This window comes from Protopterus annectens, chromosome 4.part1, assembly GCF_019279795.1.
Source record: "Protopterus annectens isolate FY-2018-M chromosome 4.part1, PAN1.0, whole genome shotgun sequence".
In the NCBI taxonomy this organism is placed as follows: domain Eukaryota; kingdom Metazoa; phylum Chordata; order Ceratodontiformes; family Protopteridae; genus Protopterus; species Protopterus annectens.
In genome coordinates this window covers 128981308-128998895 of record NC_056734.1, presented here as the reverse complement: position 1 = coordinate 128998895, position 17588 = coordinate 128981308, and positions in this window count along the sequence as shown.

The window sequence follows — 17588 nt, the reverse complement described above, 5'->3', positions numbered from 1 at the left end:
TGCTACACCTAGTGATTACAGTGTCTTATGTACAAAGAGACACAAAGTCGTCATAAAATACCGGAATTTCTTATACCTTTTACTGAATGTATTTATTTATTTTTGTTGACCAGGTTAGTCCTATCAGGTCAGTAGTGTCTTTTTAATATTAATTGATAAGCTGGTATTTATTATTAAACTACTAACAAGATCATTCTGCTCCACATTAGCATTTGTGTTAACAATTATATGGCTTATTATTGAGTGAATAGTAACTGTGGATGTCCCCAGCCTGATAATCTGTGGAGGAGGTGACAGTTTACTACTGTGATGAAGGGCAGAAGGCTGTAATTTTAAAGAATATCACCTGCCTTCAATTACACTGCGGTGGTGGTGTTGCGGTAGCGTTGTCGCCTCACAGTTAGACGTTGCCCGTTCGATTCTCAGTTAGAGCGTCTTCTGTGTAGCGACATGCATGAATGGGCGTTCCTTCGTTGGAGGTTGTGCGTTAGGCCCAGCAAGCCAGTACATAAAAATCTACTGCCAATCATTAGCGGATCGGAGTTCCGCTGTGGCGACCCCTAACCGGGAAAAGCCAAAAGACACAATCACCTGCCTTCAATTGAATGCAATGTATGTAAGAGTATGTTTGAAGCACAGTTACTGTGGGCAAATGGGCAATGAATGACACCAAGAGTCAGACAGTGTTGAGAATGGGGTCTTGGTATCTAGGCCAATGACTCAGCTTAGTGGTATATGTAGCTTAGAGCCTGTACTTGGAGCCAGACTTTATACAGCAGTGAATGTGTCCTAAATGCTGTTGCTGCCAGACTGCACCTAGTGAATTATTTAGTGATTCTTATTGGCATGCCCTTTTGTATACTTTGATCAAGTTTAATTTATCCAAGTCTTTTGGGTTTCTAATACCATGTTGGGAATGGACCGCATTCCTAAGTCAAAGTATGATTAAAGTTCATGAAATTAGTATTGTTTCAGTCTTTGATGTTATCCAAAAGTGCTGTTTGCGGTACCTGCAATGTGCCTAGAATTGACTTTTGCAATTCATATGGAGTTACATGTATTGGTAGCATATCTAAGTAAGAATGTAAGTTCTTTTTTATAAGACCCATTGCTCCTACTACAATTGAAACTGTCTGAGTATCCTTCTTCCACATTGCCCTTATTTCACACATTTTCTTGCCACAGAAAATACATGTATTACAGATTTAGTAACATAGTTGCAGTTTATCTGCTGTACGTTTTATCAGACTTGAATGCAGCTCACATTTCTGTTGCATTCTGATTCGGAAAACATGGATCCATCTGTACATAACCCCCTTTTTCCCATTTCCTTTTTTTTTCTTTTTTGCACATGGGGTCAGGGTGTCACATGAACAGTGACCGTCACCTAGAGACATTGTTCGTATATAGATAGACAGACAGACAGATAGATAGATAGATAGATAGATAGATAGATAGATAGATAGATGATAGATAGATAGATAGATAGATAGATAGATAGATAGATAGATAGATAGATAGATAGATATATAGGTAGATAGATAGATAGATAGATAGATAGATAGATAGATAGATAGATAGATAGATAGATAGATAGATAGATATATAGGTAGATAGATAGATAGATAGATAGATAGATAGATAGATAGATAGATAGATAGATAAATCCCATCTCTCCTCTACTCTCTTTCTATACCTCAAACAAGTTTTCTTGAGACACCCTCAAATCCAAAGTTGAAATGAAGGTGCACTCACTATTATGGTATACTACCCATTTCCTTGTCAATAAAGGTTAATTAATTTTATATCATTTTCAGTAGAGTTAGGCCCTGCCTGAATAATCTCCACCTTGGAAGGGTCTGGAAGAATCTTAGCATCACCCTCTCTATGACTCAAATATGACATTTCTGCCATTCCTACCTGACACTTGCTGGCCTTAAAAGTTAACCCTGCCCTTTGAAATGTGCTCAGTACCTTCTTATAATGCTGAACATGTTCTTGCAAGATTGCAATGTCATTCAGATAAGCATGAGCATTGTCTCTGGCACTTGCCAGGATGTGATCTACCAACTTTTGGAAAGTTCCTGGGGCATTCTTCATCCCAAAGGGCATCCTGGTGAATTCATATAATGCAAAATGGGCTACAAATGCAGAACTCTTCCTTACTACAGGTGTAAACATCAATATTGATTAAATCCTTAGACCCACATAACTGCTATATAGTTTTTTCTCTACTGAACATGGAATAAGCCTCTGACCATGTGAGACTTTTCAATTTCCTGTAGTCTACACAGAACCTGGTGCTGCTATCTTTTTTTGGAACCAGCAACAATGATGAGGCCATTGGATACTTGGACTCCTGTATTATCCCACTGATTGAATATCTCCTTTTAGAGTCTGCTTAATCCACTCTTGCACTGCATAAGGGTCCTGTCTAATTGGTCACTGGGCCCTGTGTCCATATGGTACTCCACTGAGTGGGTATACCCTGACTTACAAGTAAACATATCACTAAACTCCTAGAATGCTGCCTGGATCTCCTGAACCTGGGTAGTAGAAACTTGCTGTGAAAGGGCTACCTCATCCATCAAGATGTCAGATTGAGTCATACCAAGGTCTACCTCAAGATCCTCTCAGCTTCCTCCTGTAACCTACTGCAGATACTGAGTACCAATGTCTCTTTATCATGGTAGGGATTCATCATGTTAACATAGCAGAGTTTATGTTTCTGCCTCCTGCCTGACAACTCTGCCATGTAATTAGTATCATTTAACCTCTCTTACAATAGTGAAAGGATCCTACCACACTGCCTGCAGTTTATTCAGTCTAACAGGAATATGCTACACCATGCTCTGCCCTACAGAATACTCCCTGACTGTGGCTGCCTGGTTGCACAAGACCTTCTGTGCTGTTGTACGTGTACTAAATGATCTGGGCCATCTCCATGAGATCACTAAGCCTGGTCCTGAAGCTTAGGATGTATTCTACAACAGATTTCTTGTGGGAATGACAGTCACCTTCCCACTCATAAATTAAATCTGGGACTCCCCTACCCAGTGACTCTACAGCAACTCAAAGGAAGAAAATCTTGTGGATTCCTCTGGTATCTCTCTGTATGCAAAGATGAGATAGAAAAGGTACTTGTTTCACTCCCTCTTGAAATGTTCTGTGACCATGATTTTAGTGTAGAGTTCAATCTCATCACCAGGCCATTGTCTGTGGAGGGTAGATGACAGTCTTAAAATGCTTTATCCTGCATCATTTCTACAAACAGGCCAGTAGGTTTGGCATAAAACTGGCATACCTGCCTGTCAGAATTTCTCTTGGGAAACCTTCTCTGCTGAAAATTTCAAATAGAGCGTTTTGTACCTCCTCTGCATCAGCAGTGGTCACAGCCACTTACTCAGGTTATCTAGCAGCATAGTTCACCACCACCAAGCTATACCTGTTACCAATGGAGCTCGGATTACTAAGAGGCCCCACAAAACAAATTTCAATGCTACTTTCTAAAATTGTTGCTAGATAACAAGCCAAGGCATCAAAGCCATTTTAGCTTTATCTCCCACCTGAACAATCTTCTGGCATTGCTTCAATGTTTTTGTAGTGCCCCATGACATCTTTTGCAATCATAAACCAATAGAATAAAATGCCTGTCAGTAGGCCCTTGATACTTCCAGTTGCTGTGCCAGTTCTCCCTCGCACCGTACTTCAGGCATCCATTCTCTGTGCAATAACCTTTTGTCCCAGTGTATGGATTCCCACTGTCCTTGAGCATCAAGACCCTCCTTGGCCACCTACTTCAAGTTCTGTAAAGTAGGGCTAAGCCTGTTTCATCTCATTCTTTCTGACCCTCCCTCAGCTCCCCCTTCTAAGGAAGTTTGGTATATTTCGCCACTAGTGACATAAATTCAGGATTGCTACGACCACCTAACCCTCTTCCCATGAAGCAGCACCTTCCAAGGGAAGCCCAGCACCTCTCAACAGCAGTGGCTCAGATTCAAGCTGTCTGCTCTTAGTACCTTACCCCACAATAGCCACAACAACACACTCTGTTGGAATTGTGGGCTCTGGCTGGGTCTCCCTTCTGCTACCTTCTCATATTCTGGCCTCCATGTATAGCTGCATGTAACAACATGCACACAAAGTACTGCATTATGGAAATAATTTTCAAAATCTACAAAGTCTTTAAAAATATATACACTTTACCATTAAATCCAATGCATTTGACAAGCAGTTGCAAAGTGGATCATTTAGCCATTTTTGTGGATCACACATTACAAGCTTTTTTTTTATTATAAGTTTTACATTAAAAAAAGAAACTTGCCACTTTTTAAGTGTATTACCTAGTTTAACCTTTGTAGAAAAGACCATGTTATTACCTTAGAAATCAAGGATCTTTTTACAGCCATACATCAGACCAGATTAGAGTACTTTATGGATTCTGTCACTCCATTTTCTGTGATAACTAACAAGGATGCTAGACTTGAGTGTGACACTATGCAGATTGTACTTTCTAATAAGTATTTTTGTGTTGAAGGGGAGCATTATCATGACTGGTGTGGCAATGGATGTGGCATCAGCACCCACAAATGCAAACACAATTTTATGCTACAGTATGTTTTTCATTCTGAGTACTGGTCATATTTATAGTTTTATAGACATCTTGGATAACATTTTCATTATCTGGAAAGGAAATATAAACAAATTAACTGAATCTATGATGCATTTAAATATAACTACTACATTAAAGTGGGCTAAAGATCAGACCACTTTTTTGGATGACACTATAATTAAGGACAGAACAAATTCATGTTTTCAGTCATCCATGTTTTGAAAATCAACTTTAAGTAATAGTTATTTACATTATAAAAATCTGCCATCCATATTTTCATAAGAAATGTTTGGTCAAGGAACCAAAGGTCTGAATAGCATGTCTAACATCCAATGAGGAGACCTTTACTAAAGAAATGAACATTCCAATATCCATGCTTTTGACAGAAGTAACCCTTCAAAATTTCTTACTGAACTAACAAATGAAATATATAAAGGTAGAAAAAATAAATGTCAACCCTTCACAGTTTTTAAGAACTAACCAGTGTGTAAGTGGCACTAATAATACCAATATAGGTCAAAATAGGAATAGAATAAGGTCCTTGATTCTGACAAAAAAAAGATTCTTTGAACATAATATCTACAATTATGAAGAATTGTGACCTGGCATTAACTTGGAATAAAGAGAAAGATTACGATAAAGTCCCAGCTTTACCTATAGAAGAGGTTTGAATGTAAAACAATCTTTAGAAAACAAGACAAAGAAAAACTTACAAGATCACCACCCTCAGCAGGAAATACTGGTCACCTGTCGTCATTGTAATTATTATAGCAATAACCGATGACGGTGTGGTATATTGAAGATTTACCCACTGTTGGCATGGTTTAATCAGAAGGGTGAAGCCTAAGTGATTAAATAAAGCCAACCATGGGTAAATCTTCAATATACCACAACCACAGAGTTGGTTATTGCTATTATACAATGACATTATTTAAGAAAAAAAATACTTACTTTTCTTAAATAATGTCTTTGTATAACAGCGCATTACTGTTCTTCCACTGCAGGTGGTATACGGCTTCCTTGTGTTAATGTACTGCACATACGTATAGGACTTGCTTGCCCACGCATACCCAGTACATCAGTGCTCAGGAAAGTAAGCAATGGAGAAAAGAAGACCTCCGTTGCTCCACTTTTCCTTTATTTATTTATTTTCTTAATTAAAAAAAAAAGGTTCAGGACGTTTAGGGTAGGAGAGAGACAGAATGGAGGAAATACAACGGAAATCAGGTACGTGTCTTTAGGGTCTATATCACATAGTCGAACTGTCATAAGTTTGACTATGTAAATATCGAACCTGAATGTTCAAAATGTAAGAACTTCGAATGCTCAGAACAGCTGTTCTGATACACAATGTAAAAACACACACGAACACTTCAGACTATTGCTAATGTGGGGGGCTTTGCCCCCACACCCCCCAACGTGGGGGGCTGTGCCCTCCCTCACACACCCCTACTTAAATATACCAACTCCGAGATCGCACCACAGTGGAGGAAATAGTGAAGCAGTGGAAATGGCCCAACAATTTTTTTCCCTGGGAAAAAATTCTGTGTTCCGTGGCTTCGCTATTTTTACATTTCGAACTTCCCAGTTTGATGTTTCGGCAATTGGACTTTTGTGTGTTCGAACTAATGATATAGACCCATGTCTTTAGTTTTAAACAATGTACCTGATTTCCCTTGTATTTTCTGCATGGTGTCTCTCTCGTATGTCTGGAGTCCGGGCTACAAATTTTGTTGTTATTTTTGTTGAATAAAAGTTAAAAATTAAATAATATACCAATGGAAAAAAGTCCAGGCAACTGGACCTTTTTCCATTAGTATATTCTTGGATTTACAACGGGCATGCTGGTTGGGCTGCCAATCAGCGTGCTCGTTTTAGAATGTTAATGGCCAGTCGTATAGTATAAATTCACTAATGACTCTAGTTATGTTATAGTAAGTGTCTATCTTAGAAGTATCCCTTGTCAAGGATGTTATGACTGTCAGATTAAAGGAGTGGTTTACTTTGCATCTTACCTCTCCTGTGAAGCATTTTATACTGGCAACATGGAAAAAAAGCTAAATGTTAAAGCAGAAGAACTAAAAACTAAGAACACAATAAATGCTTTAAGTAAACATGCCATGACATGATGTAATTTTAATCTGTTTTTATTTTTTATTTTAGAAGAAATACAAGTGGATATCAGAGGTAGGGACTGGGAATCTAAACTAGAATACAGAGGACTAACATGGCAACTAATAATGAATTCTGCACAAATATCACATTTGAATGAGGATGTCTGCATTATTAGCGTTACAAACAGCTAAGTTGTAAAACACATGAAAACGTTTAGCTGTTTTTAGACAAGTATATTTTAGATAAGTATATATTAAACATAAGCCATATTTGTTTATGTATCTATTTGAATAAATTTAGATTATGGTTTTAAGTAATTAATTTAATATTTTTACAATAACATGGTGCTGTCGTAAGTATTAAATGTCTGCAATGATTGCTGTTTAACCAGTTCAGATGAAGTTTATCTGACAAAAGTGCTTAATTATTTTAAATTTTAATGAAGTTGCTTATTAAATTTTGCTGGTGGACTTTGGCTCAAGTTTTTTCTTGCATCCCTTTTATTCCTTCCCAGTCCAGGGTGATTCTGGCCAGAGCTACTTGGAAAAATTCCCCTTCCATGGACATCACTGATATGAACGTCCCAGGCAAGTACTGCTGCCTATTGAACATTAGAGTCATGTCCAATGGGATATTCATCTTGGCAACAGTTTCTTCTCATATCCACCAGGTAAAAGTATAGACCTTTGTTGTAGTTTGGTGCTACAGATGTCTCCAAACAACCCACTACTGTCATAGTGTTACTCCTGCTTCCTGTGGTCTATATTCCCTACCTTGTCTCAGTGGACATTGATGCCACACATGCCACCTTTGGTTACACTTAAAACATTTAACCCCCCCACCCAGACACCTGAGCATGTAACAGTACTGGTGATCTGTCCCTTTCCCTGTAGATCATTCTGATGCGATGGCTTAGGCTGCCCCCATAGGACCCATTGCAATTGTGTAGTGCCGGGTGCCCCTTTTTATGCAGCTATGACTTGCTAGCTAGCTAGAAGTCCTCCTTCTTCTCTCTTCCTCAGCATCTATTATGTTTCACTCCTAGTCTTCCGAATAGATTCTTATATCCTCAGATTACCAAGTGCTTTTTCCATCACCAAAAGGCCTATTAGCTTTTCACATGTACTGATGCGACAATGACTCTGCCACCTTTGAAAGAGCATGCTTATTTCTGTAATGTAATCGCTCAGGCTATCATCTCACTTTCTTCTATGCTCTCTAAATTTCGTTCTGTACACATCAGGACTCTGTTTAAAACACTCAAATAAATATTTAACTTTCTCATACTTCAGACAATCCACATGCATTGCTTTACCTGTTAACAGAGGAGTTAAAAATCACACCGACTGAACGTGGTTAGTTCAGTGTTGATTATACACTCTTTCAAATGCCTGAATGAAGCGATCAAAGTCATCCCCCTCTTTATACTGTGGAAGTAATTGTGTACTGACCTTGGCATGCAGGGTTTGGCTTTCCCTAACTCCAGTATTCACATGTCTCTGGCAAAGGCCAAACACCTAATTTTCAAGTTGCCACTGCTTTTTTCTTTCTTAGGATAGTGACCTGCTTCATCCTCTCAGTTGTCTGAAGCTCCAGACATTTCATATCTAGTTCCAGTCTCTGCAATTCCAGCTGGATTCTGAGGTCATCAAGGGATAGGTTAAACTACCCCCTTTCTGTACTCTGCTCTCCAATGGCATCTGCCAGGCTATCTCCCAGTTTAGTAGGCTACATTCCAACAGCACACAGGGCTGCTATCGTGTCCTCTCCTTGCACATAATGAAATGCAAAATTCCCTAACGTTTATACTCCTTAATCAGCTGTGACACTGACATACTGGTATATTCTTCTAACCCACTTCTGTTTCCTAAAACTATTCCCCCCTCCCAAAAAACAAAATACAAATAAAAAAATAAAACTATGCTAACTGCTGGCCATCTGTACCTCTGTATATTTTCTTTGTGGCTGCAATGGTGTACACACCTATGATGACAAAGTGCATTGCAGGCAGTATTGACACAGCTGCTCACTAATGTAATGACAGAGACTGTCACTGAAGAGAGTTTAAATCCCACCTCTGCCAACTGGTGTAACAATAGGACTGCCACAGATGACAGATGTACACCACCTCTGCCATCCAGCCATGAAATAACAATGAGAGTTTGTATTCTAGCACTGGCAACCACTGTGAAGAATGTTTCTGTGGACAGGCACTACAGTGCTTCGATCTTCATCTGATCTTTAGACTAGAAATCTTAAATCTGATAGCCACTGGAGGTATAGTCTGTCAAGTAACACCACTAGTGTCAAACAGATTAAAATATATAAAATGGCACACCAATATGAATCACTAAATAAATCACTAAGTGCAGCCTGACCATAACAGAATGCAAGAAATATACAGTACACTGTTGTCCTAGGTATGGTTCTCTACCATCCACATCCAGAAATAGGTTCCAAACTGAACAACCTCAGGGCAGTCCTTGTTCTACCTCCTCAGACCACTCATGCACCATTCTCTATGTGCATGTTCGCTTCTTCCAGTGCTTCCTTGTTCACAATAACTGTACTTTAAATAACTCTTGTATTCTCACACACACACACACACACACATACACACACACACACACACACACACACACACACACACACACACACACACACACACACACACACACACACACGCACACACACATTCATTTTCAGGGAAAGCACCACTATAGCCTTCTGCCCAGTCTCACAGTAATACACTACCACCATACCTCTCAACTGTACATATTTTCACAGAATGTCCAGATTTTTGCCTCATATTTTTGGTCTGTTTCTCATAAAATTGTGGTTTTCTGGCAAATCGCTACCGAATCATTGAGGACTGAAGTCTGAAAATAATAGCATACATTTGAGTGTCAGACTTCATAGCCTTCAAAAAATTCATGCTAATGCATAACCTTTTATTCTATCAACTTTCTATGTTTGTAAGAGCAATATTTAAAAATTGTCCCTATTTTTAGGCCTTTGTCCCCCCATTATTTGTGCCTTTGTCCAGATTTCTTGCTTTAACAGTTTGAGAAGTATGGCTACCACTACCCCAGATTATTAGGCTGGGGACCACCCCCATTACTGTTCACTCTTGATAATAAGTCAGATAATTATCAACAAAGATGAAACTGGGTAACAGAATGATTTAACCAATTAGGAATGGATTCTAGCAATTTTATCAGTTTGTCACCCTTTAATAATAAATACCTTCTAATCAATTAATAAATATATAAAAGATGACCAGCAACAAGTTATTTAAAAGTGAATAAATAAAAATATTTTTTTAGAAAAAAATGACCTAAGCAATATAGTGATAAGTAGTGCAGGTGGATACATAATTGCACATAGAAGCAGAAAAATAAACCTTTTGAACAAATAGACTGCAGGAAAGAAAATATCTACCCACAACTAGTCTTTCTTTATATAGCTATTTTCTGAACTGCAAGAATGACTATATCATAACCTAAACTTACAGGTTCATAGTTAAGTACGGGGCCATTTGGTTATAGAACTGTGCTTACCCGTTCCATAGTTGATAACTGTATATTACATCTAATGAGAATAATTGGGATAATACCGTAGATAATTTGAGAGGACCCATACATTCAGGAGCTGCACCCGTGCATTAGTAGTACAGGGGCAGTCCTGGGGAAAATTTTCTGTTTCTCATCTATAGATGTAAGTTGCACTTGAAAATGGACAGGGTTGAATTTTGTTTTTATGTAGACGAGTCTGTTGCATAATAGCGGTATCCTCTGCAAAATATACCTGCCCCTCCAAATCTTTCTGTTGATGTTGCAGAAGAGGTTTAGATCCCTAGGCCAAGTGTTTCAGATGCCATTTGACTTACTGATAAATCCATCAATAATGGATGGGAGGATGCCTTGTATACCAGACACAGGTCACCTGTTAGCAATCTGAAGGATACTGAGTATAGTGACGAGGCTTTGAATCGGTCCATGTCAGACATGTTGTTTAGGCCTTGTATCCTTTTAGTAAGGTATCTCAGTGGGTGTTCCAGTTGTTGCATGTGTCTGGACAGATACATACCAAAGGGGGAATTATATTCAATGACTGGCCTAATATGGGCTGAGTAAACGGGGACAATTACATCCCTAGATCTAGAAACAATCCCTTTGTTAATAAGCTGTGCAATATAGAATGATTTTGTGACAACGACAGACACATGTTGGTCAAAAGTTATGTCATTGTCCGCATAAGTTCCCAAATCCTGAACAAATGGGTCAACTCCTAGGGTCATGTTGTCAATGTGGTAGTTCCCTGGGGAAGATAACTTCCCAAAGGATACATTAATGCATGTTTGGCATTTAGTTTCAGACAATGATTTTGACACCAGTTATTTATTTGAGACAAACCTTGCTGCTAGATGCCTAAGTCATTTGGGGATTAAATGACTGCTCCTAGCTTGCAGTCATCTGCAAACCTAGTCAGCCAGAGCACTTTGGTATTTGCTTTTACTTCAGAAAAGTAGATACCAAACATGAGGTCCCAGCACAGAACCCTGGGGGACTCCAGGTCTCTTTGTGGAAGTAACTTCCCATATTTTGATTACCTCTGTCCTATCTGTGAGCTAGATGGCAATCCAGTAGATGACACAAGGGTTTATTCCCAGTTTATTTAGCTTTTCTATTATGCCAGAGTGGGTAATTGTGTCAAAAGGTTTGGCCAGGTTGAGGTATATGGTGTGTACTGTTTTGCCTTCATCCATGCTTTGGTGACCTTTTCAAAAAATCCAGTAGGGTGAGTAAGTATCCCCTGCCCTTGATGAATCCAAACTGAGACTGAGCTAGTGTTTGGAAATTCCCTGTGGCATTACTGATAAATTCCATGGCAAGTCTTTCCATAGTTTTGCATATGAGGCTAGTCAGACCTACAGGTCTGTAATTGCATTATATGACTATCCAGGTAGAGACACAAATGCTGAGAACAAATCTCAAGTTACTGGCTCCAGAATAGCATTTCTTCTCACTGTTTTTACACTCACATAAAAAGGTCACAAGTATACACGCATTTTACGTCACAGAAAGCTCATATTGCAGATTTAATTACATATTTTTAGTTTACCTGCTGCAGGTGTTTCCAGACTTATGAGTAGCTCAGATTTATGTATAATTCTTATTCATAAAATAGTGGCACTATTATATCTAAACCTCTCTGTATGGGTTAACACTATCTTATGCCCATGTCTGCATAATGAAGAATTCACCCACAGGTGGTGTGTATCATCATGAGGATGATACCAGAGTTCTCAAACAAAACTAGCACTGGATACATTTGCTTTCTCTATGCCTAGACATGAGATATAGCTATTATACAATAGCATTATTTAAAAAAAGAAACTTCTTGCTTTTTTTAAAAAGGCATTGTCTTTCTGTGCTATGCTGTTTCACACATGGAAACAGCTAAGTGATGTATTTTTCATGTTAGTCATGTACCACAGTACATGGATTTAAAGCACTTTAAATACTTTTTTTAAGGTAGCCAAGCACATGTCCAGTTTTTTTGTGTTAGAACACTCTTGGTGTCCTGAAATGATTGTTTTTGATTTATGTGCTTTTAGCGTTTTTTTCTGGGGGGGGGGGGGGGGTAAGGTTCATTTTATTATGGGCAGGTTAATCGCTATTTTTTAAGTAATGTCATTGCATGAAAGAGGTCATTTTCTGTGTCATTAGTTTTGTTTTTGCAGCTTTTCTTGTGGGTAAGGTTTTATTTATCATGGATATGTTGATTTCTGTGTTGAAACAAGTGTGCACGTTTAAGAATATAAACTAATTTTTATTGTATAATAACTACTTGTTACTGCAGTCAGCTGTACAGGGATGAAGGCATTCCTTGTGTTGTGCTCGCAGAAAGTCCCCACATTTTATATTCTAGATAGAATTAATCTTTAGTTACCAAGTCTAAACATGTTATTGGGTGCTTACACTGTCTCTGACTAAGCACCGTACTTGATTTAATTTGACTGTTTGCCTTTAATGATTGATTCAACTTGGAAAATGAGACTTTGTGTTTCAGTGGACCATTTCCAGTTAAAGAAATTCAAATGTGTGCGCAAGGAATCTAAAGCTTGTCAGTACTCAGTCTAGAAGTTCTTAGTGCTTGGCCCTTAGCAATGCTGCGGAAAGTAAATCCTGGATGCATGCTAGCCCTATGGAGATAACTATTTCTCCAAGTAGATTTTCTTTCCGCAACAAAAGCAAGAGGTTATAATGATAGAGACATAATCAATGGATTGGCTTAGGCTAGAAATGAAAGGAAGGGGGTAGCCAAACCTTATTTGTTTACTAGATACAGAACGAAGGTTAATAGACAGATTAGATCTAATGATAACACCAATTTGTTATTGACTTATACTAGTGATGTAGGCAAGATTTGTGATATTGTTTGGAAAACTTGAGCAGTAGTAATGACTGATGAATCTGTTAAAAGTGCAGTAGGCCCTACACCTAGATTTTTTTTTAAGAATAGGTTCATAGGTTCATACTAGGCTATCTGCCCTAGGGCATTTATAAGCCTAGCCAGAGTATGTTTGGCTTTCGCCACCCATTTTAAATTAATTTTGCTATGCCCTTTTTCGAGGTTAGTATACTGTGCCTCTGTCTAACAGTGACACAGAAGTGATACCCAGGGTAAACCTATGATCTCCCATCCACTCATCAAGACTCCTCTTGAAGAGAGTCAATGAGGGACTCTGCCTAACCTGGACTGGGATTTTATTCCAGAGTGAAGGGAGCCTCTGGGTTATGAATCTGTCCCTCCAGCATGTCCTATTTATTTCAGTGCTGAGGTTCAAGTCTCTCGAGCGTGTAGTTCGATGGGATTTGGATTTTCTGAGGTGCAGCATGTCCCTTAATTCCGGGTTGGACATGGCCTTATACGTCAGGCACAGGTCACCTCTGAACAGGCGGTATGCCACTGAGTAGAGCTGGAGTTTCTTTAACCGGGCAGCATATGGCATCTGTTTGAGCCCTTTGATCCTCTTGGTGAGGTACTTTTGGGGTCTTTCCAGTTGCTGCAGGTGTTTGGTAAGGTACATCCCAAAAGGGGCATTGTACTCGATTATGGGCCTGATGAGGGATGAGTAAAGAGGCACAATGACCTCCCCTAATCTAGATGTGAATCCCTTCATGATTAGGTGGGCTATATAAAATGTTTTTCTAACCACTTTGGCCACGTGGTTGTCAAATGAGACATTGCTATCAACTTGGGTCCCCAGGTCCCTAATTACTTCTTCTGTACTTAATGGATTACCACCTATGTGGTAATTTGTGGGCACTTTGTTTTTGCCAAAGGGGATGACTACACACTTTTTGGCGTTTAGCTTGAGGCCATGGCTCTGGCACCAGTTGTCTGTTTCTATGAGGTCCTTTTGGAGGATGCTTGTGTCGGCTGGAGAGTTGATTATGGCGCCCAGTTTGCAGTCATCTGCGAACTTGGTCAGCCACAGTCCTTCCGTGTTGGCCTGTACCTCCAAGAAATATATACCAAACAAGAGAGGTCCCAGGACTGAGCCTTGTGGGACGCCACTTGTAACTGGTTTGGAGTCTGACATGGCTCCAGCTATTCTAACCATGTGGGTTCTGTCCTTGAGCCAGTTTGCAACCCATCTAGTGACATAGGGGTTTATATTTAAGCTGGTGAGCTTATCTATAATGCCCGAGTGGGGTATTGTATCGAAGGCTTTTGCGAGGTCCAGATAGGCTGTGTGGACCACCTTCCCTTCATCAATGGCCTTGGTGACTGTTTCAAAGAAGTCAACCAGGTTTAAGAGGCAGGATTTGCCCTTAACAAAGCCGAACTGGGTAGGATCCAGTGTTTGTAGGTCCCCAATATCTTTATTTATGAGGTCCATGATGATCCTTTCCATAGCTTTGCAGACCAAGCTAGTCAGGCTTATGGGGCGATAGTTTCCAGGGTCCGTTGAGGCACCACCTTTGTGGAGAGGGACCACTGTTGCTGTACGCCACTCTTTGGGCACATATCCTGTAGTAAGGCTGAGATTGAACAGTAGTTTTATGTTTGGGTTTAGCTCTTCTTGGAGTTCATGTAGGATGCAGCCTGGGACACCGTCTGGTCCCATTGATGCTGTGTTTTTTGCTTTGGAGAGGGTGGCTCCCACCTGACCATCTGAGATGTCAGGGGTGCAGCACTCTGCTGGGATAGATATTTGCCCTTTTGGTGGGGAGAAGTTTGCGCTGAACCTGTCAGCTAGGATGTTGGCAATGTCTGTGGGTTCGGTGTATTTTTTGTCATTTTGGACTAATTCTGAGCATATCTGGGAATTCCCACCCAGGTTCCTAACATAACTAAAGAAAGCCTTGTGATTATCCTTAGTGTCCTGTGCAATTTTTCTCTCGAAGCTGGCCTTTGACGATTTTATGAGTGCCCTTAGTTTTTTGCTAATACTGATCAGAGATGCCTTCCCTTTTTGGGATTTTGCTCTATCATGTAGTAGCTTCCTCCTTCTATTGTATAGTTTGTTTATGGCTGGGGTCCACCAGACAGGTCGCCTGCCTTTGGAGGATTGGGTCTTGGTTTTATTTGGGATTGCATGATCCATGCATTCCTGAAGGTGTTCATAGAATGCATTTATAAAGGATTCTGCGGTCTGGGCCGTATTTTCCACAGGCCCGGGGGCTTTGCAGGATTCCACCTCGGTTTTGAGGAGTGTGAAATTTGCTTTAGAGAAGTTTTTCACTGTGGTTTTCTGGGCAGGGGCTGGGGTCGGGATGTGAATATCCAGTGAGATCAGTTTATGGTCTGATCTTACCAGTGAGGGATACACTTCTGGTCTGGAGCATAGAGTCCCCATGTTGGTGATGATCAGGTCCAGTATGTTTTCCCCTCTTGTGGGAGTGGTAACAAGTTGTTCCATACCATTTGAGTTTATGAATTCTAGGAACCTTTGGGCAAGGGTGTTGGAGCTAGAGTAATGCTCCCAATCTATGTTTGGGTAGTTGAAGTCGCCCAATATAATGGTGTTTGGAGAGACCTTCATATTTTCCAGTGTTCTCAGGAAGGCCGAGTGGGGTTCCTGGGTTTGGGATGGTGGTCTGTAGCAGGCTATAAACTGGAAGGCAGTTTTACCCACTGTTAGTTGCACATGGATAGTCTCTGATGCTTCGTGCTTTGCCACCAACCTGGAGGTGTGGGTATCTTTGATGAATATCGATACTCCTCCTCCTTTTGTGGTTCGGTCCAAGTTTTGGGGCCAAAAAGCATGGTATGAGGTATAGCCTGGTAGTGCTGGGGTGCTCTCATGAGTCCTGAGCCAGGTTTCTGTTACTGCACAGATATCGATGTTCTCCATGCTAAGGAGAGTTTCGAGTGCATGCATCTTGAGGTTTAGACTTCTGGCGTTGAGTAGCATTACTCTTAGTTTCTTATCCCTTGTGATACCTATGGAGGTGGGTTTGTCTTTTGAGCCTTGCCTAAAAAAGGCACTATGGGGGTAGCAAGAGCCTTTGCCAATATCCAAAAGCCCAGGGGTGACAGGTGCAAGCCGTCCCTAGCAAAGCATCGTGGCTTGTCGTGCATATCATCCCAAGCTGACAGGCATTGGATCCCCTTTGAATGACACCAATACTTAAGCCAATTGTTGAAATAGATCATCTTGTCTTCCTATTGTGGCATCATTCTTGGTGAGGGTAAGATGCTACTCAAGGTCAGGGTCATACCAGCCTGGGCTACATGCTCAGAGAGCTCCTCTATGTCTCTTTTCATGTAGTCCAGGGAGGTACGTCTCAGGTCATTCACACCAGCATGGACAATGACTGAGTCATATTTGTACTTGCCTTGGAGTGACCTGAGTGCTTGTGTTATGTGGCGGATCCTAGCGCCAGACAGGCTGCTCACCGTGACCTTCTCCTTGTTCAGCCTGGTGAGCGGGATGTCAGTGTGCCTGACGATAGAGTCACCTATTACAAGTGTATCAGGTGTGTTGTTTAGCCTTAAGGGCTGTGACTGTTTGGCACACTGGCTTTGTGAGATATGTGTTGCACGTGTTTTGTTTTGGGGTAGCGGTTGCTTGGGTGTCTGCTTTGGAGGTCTCTGCTGCTTAGGCAGATCTTTATTTAGAGCCTCCGAGTATGTTTTTGTGTGATTATGTGTTTGGTTTGCTGTCGTGGTAGGTCTATGTGAGACTGGAATTGTAATGAGTGCGGTTTCCTTCTCCTCCTGACTGGTTATGCCAGTACTGAGTTGAGAGAGCTTAGCCTCCAGTTTGGCTATATGGTTGCATCTCTCACATGTGTGGGAATTTGTTGGGAGGAGGAGAGGGTTGTCTGTGTACATGAGGCAGTTGTAACATTGCCTCAAGATTCCCATATTCACCAGCTGGACCGGAGAGGAGATTGACAACTGACCTTTGGACATGCTAGAATAATATTGGGAATTCCTTTATAATTGAAAACAAGGGCCAATGGGGAGCGAGGGTGTAGTGCTTTTAATTTTTAGTGCTGACTTATAATTGCTTTAGTGAGCAAGTGCCAGGTAACAAGTGCAATGTGTTACAGGTAACTTAAATGCAAAAACGACAAACAGTAACTTTCTTTCAAGCAAAGCAAGGAAATAAGTACAGTAAGCAATGCAGATATCACTAGGGATCCACAGAAGCGCTGAGAAGCCGCGTTTTAGGTGGAATTAGCGTTCCAGGAAATAACAAGCATACAAACAAAGCTAGATTCAGCAGGCCTGGATCTAGTCTATGCTACAGCAAACAAGGTGTACCAATTTCAGTAAGATACAGTTCCAATATTCAGGCACTATAAACCTTTAACCAGAAATTCCCAGCTCAGAAGGG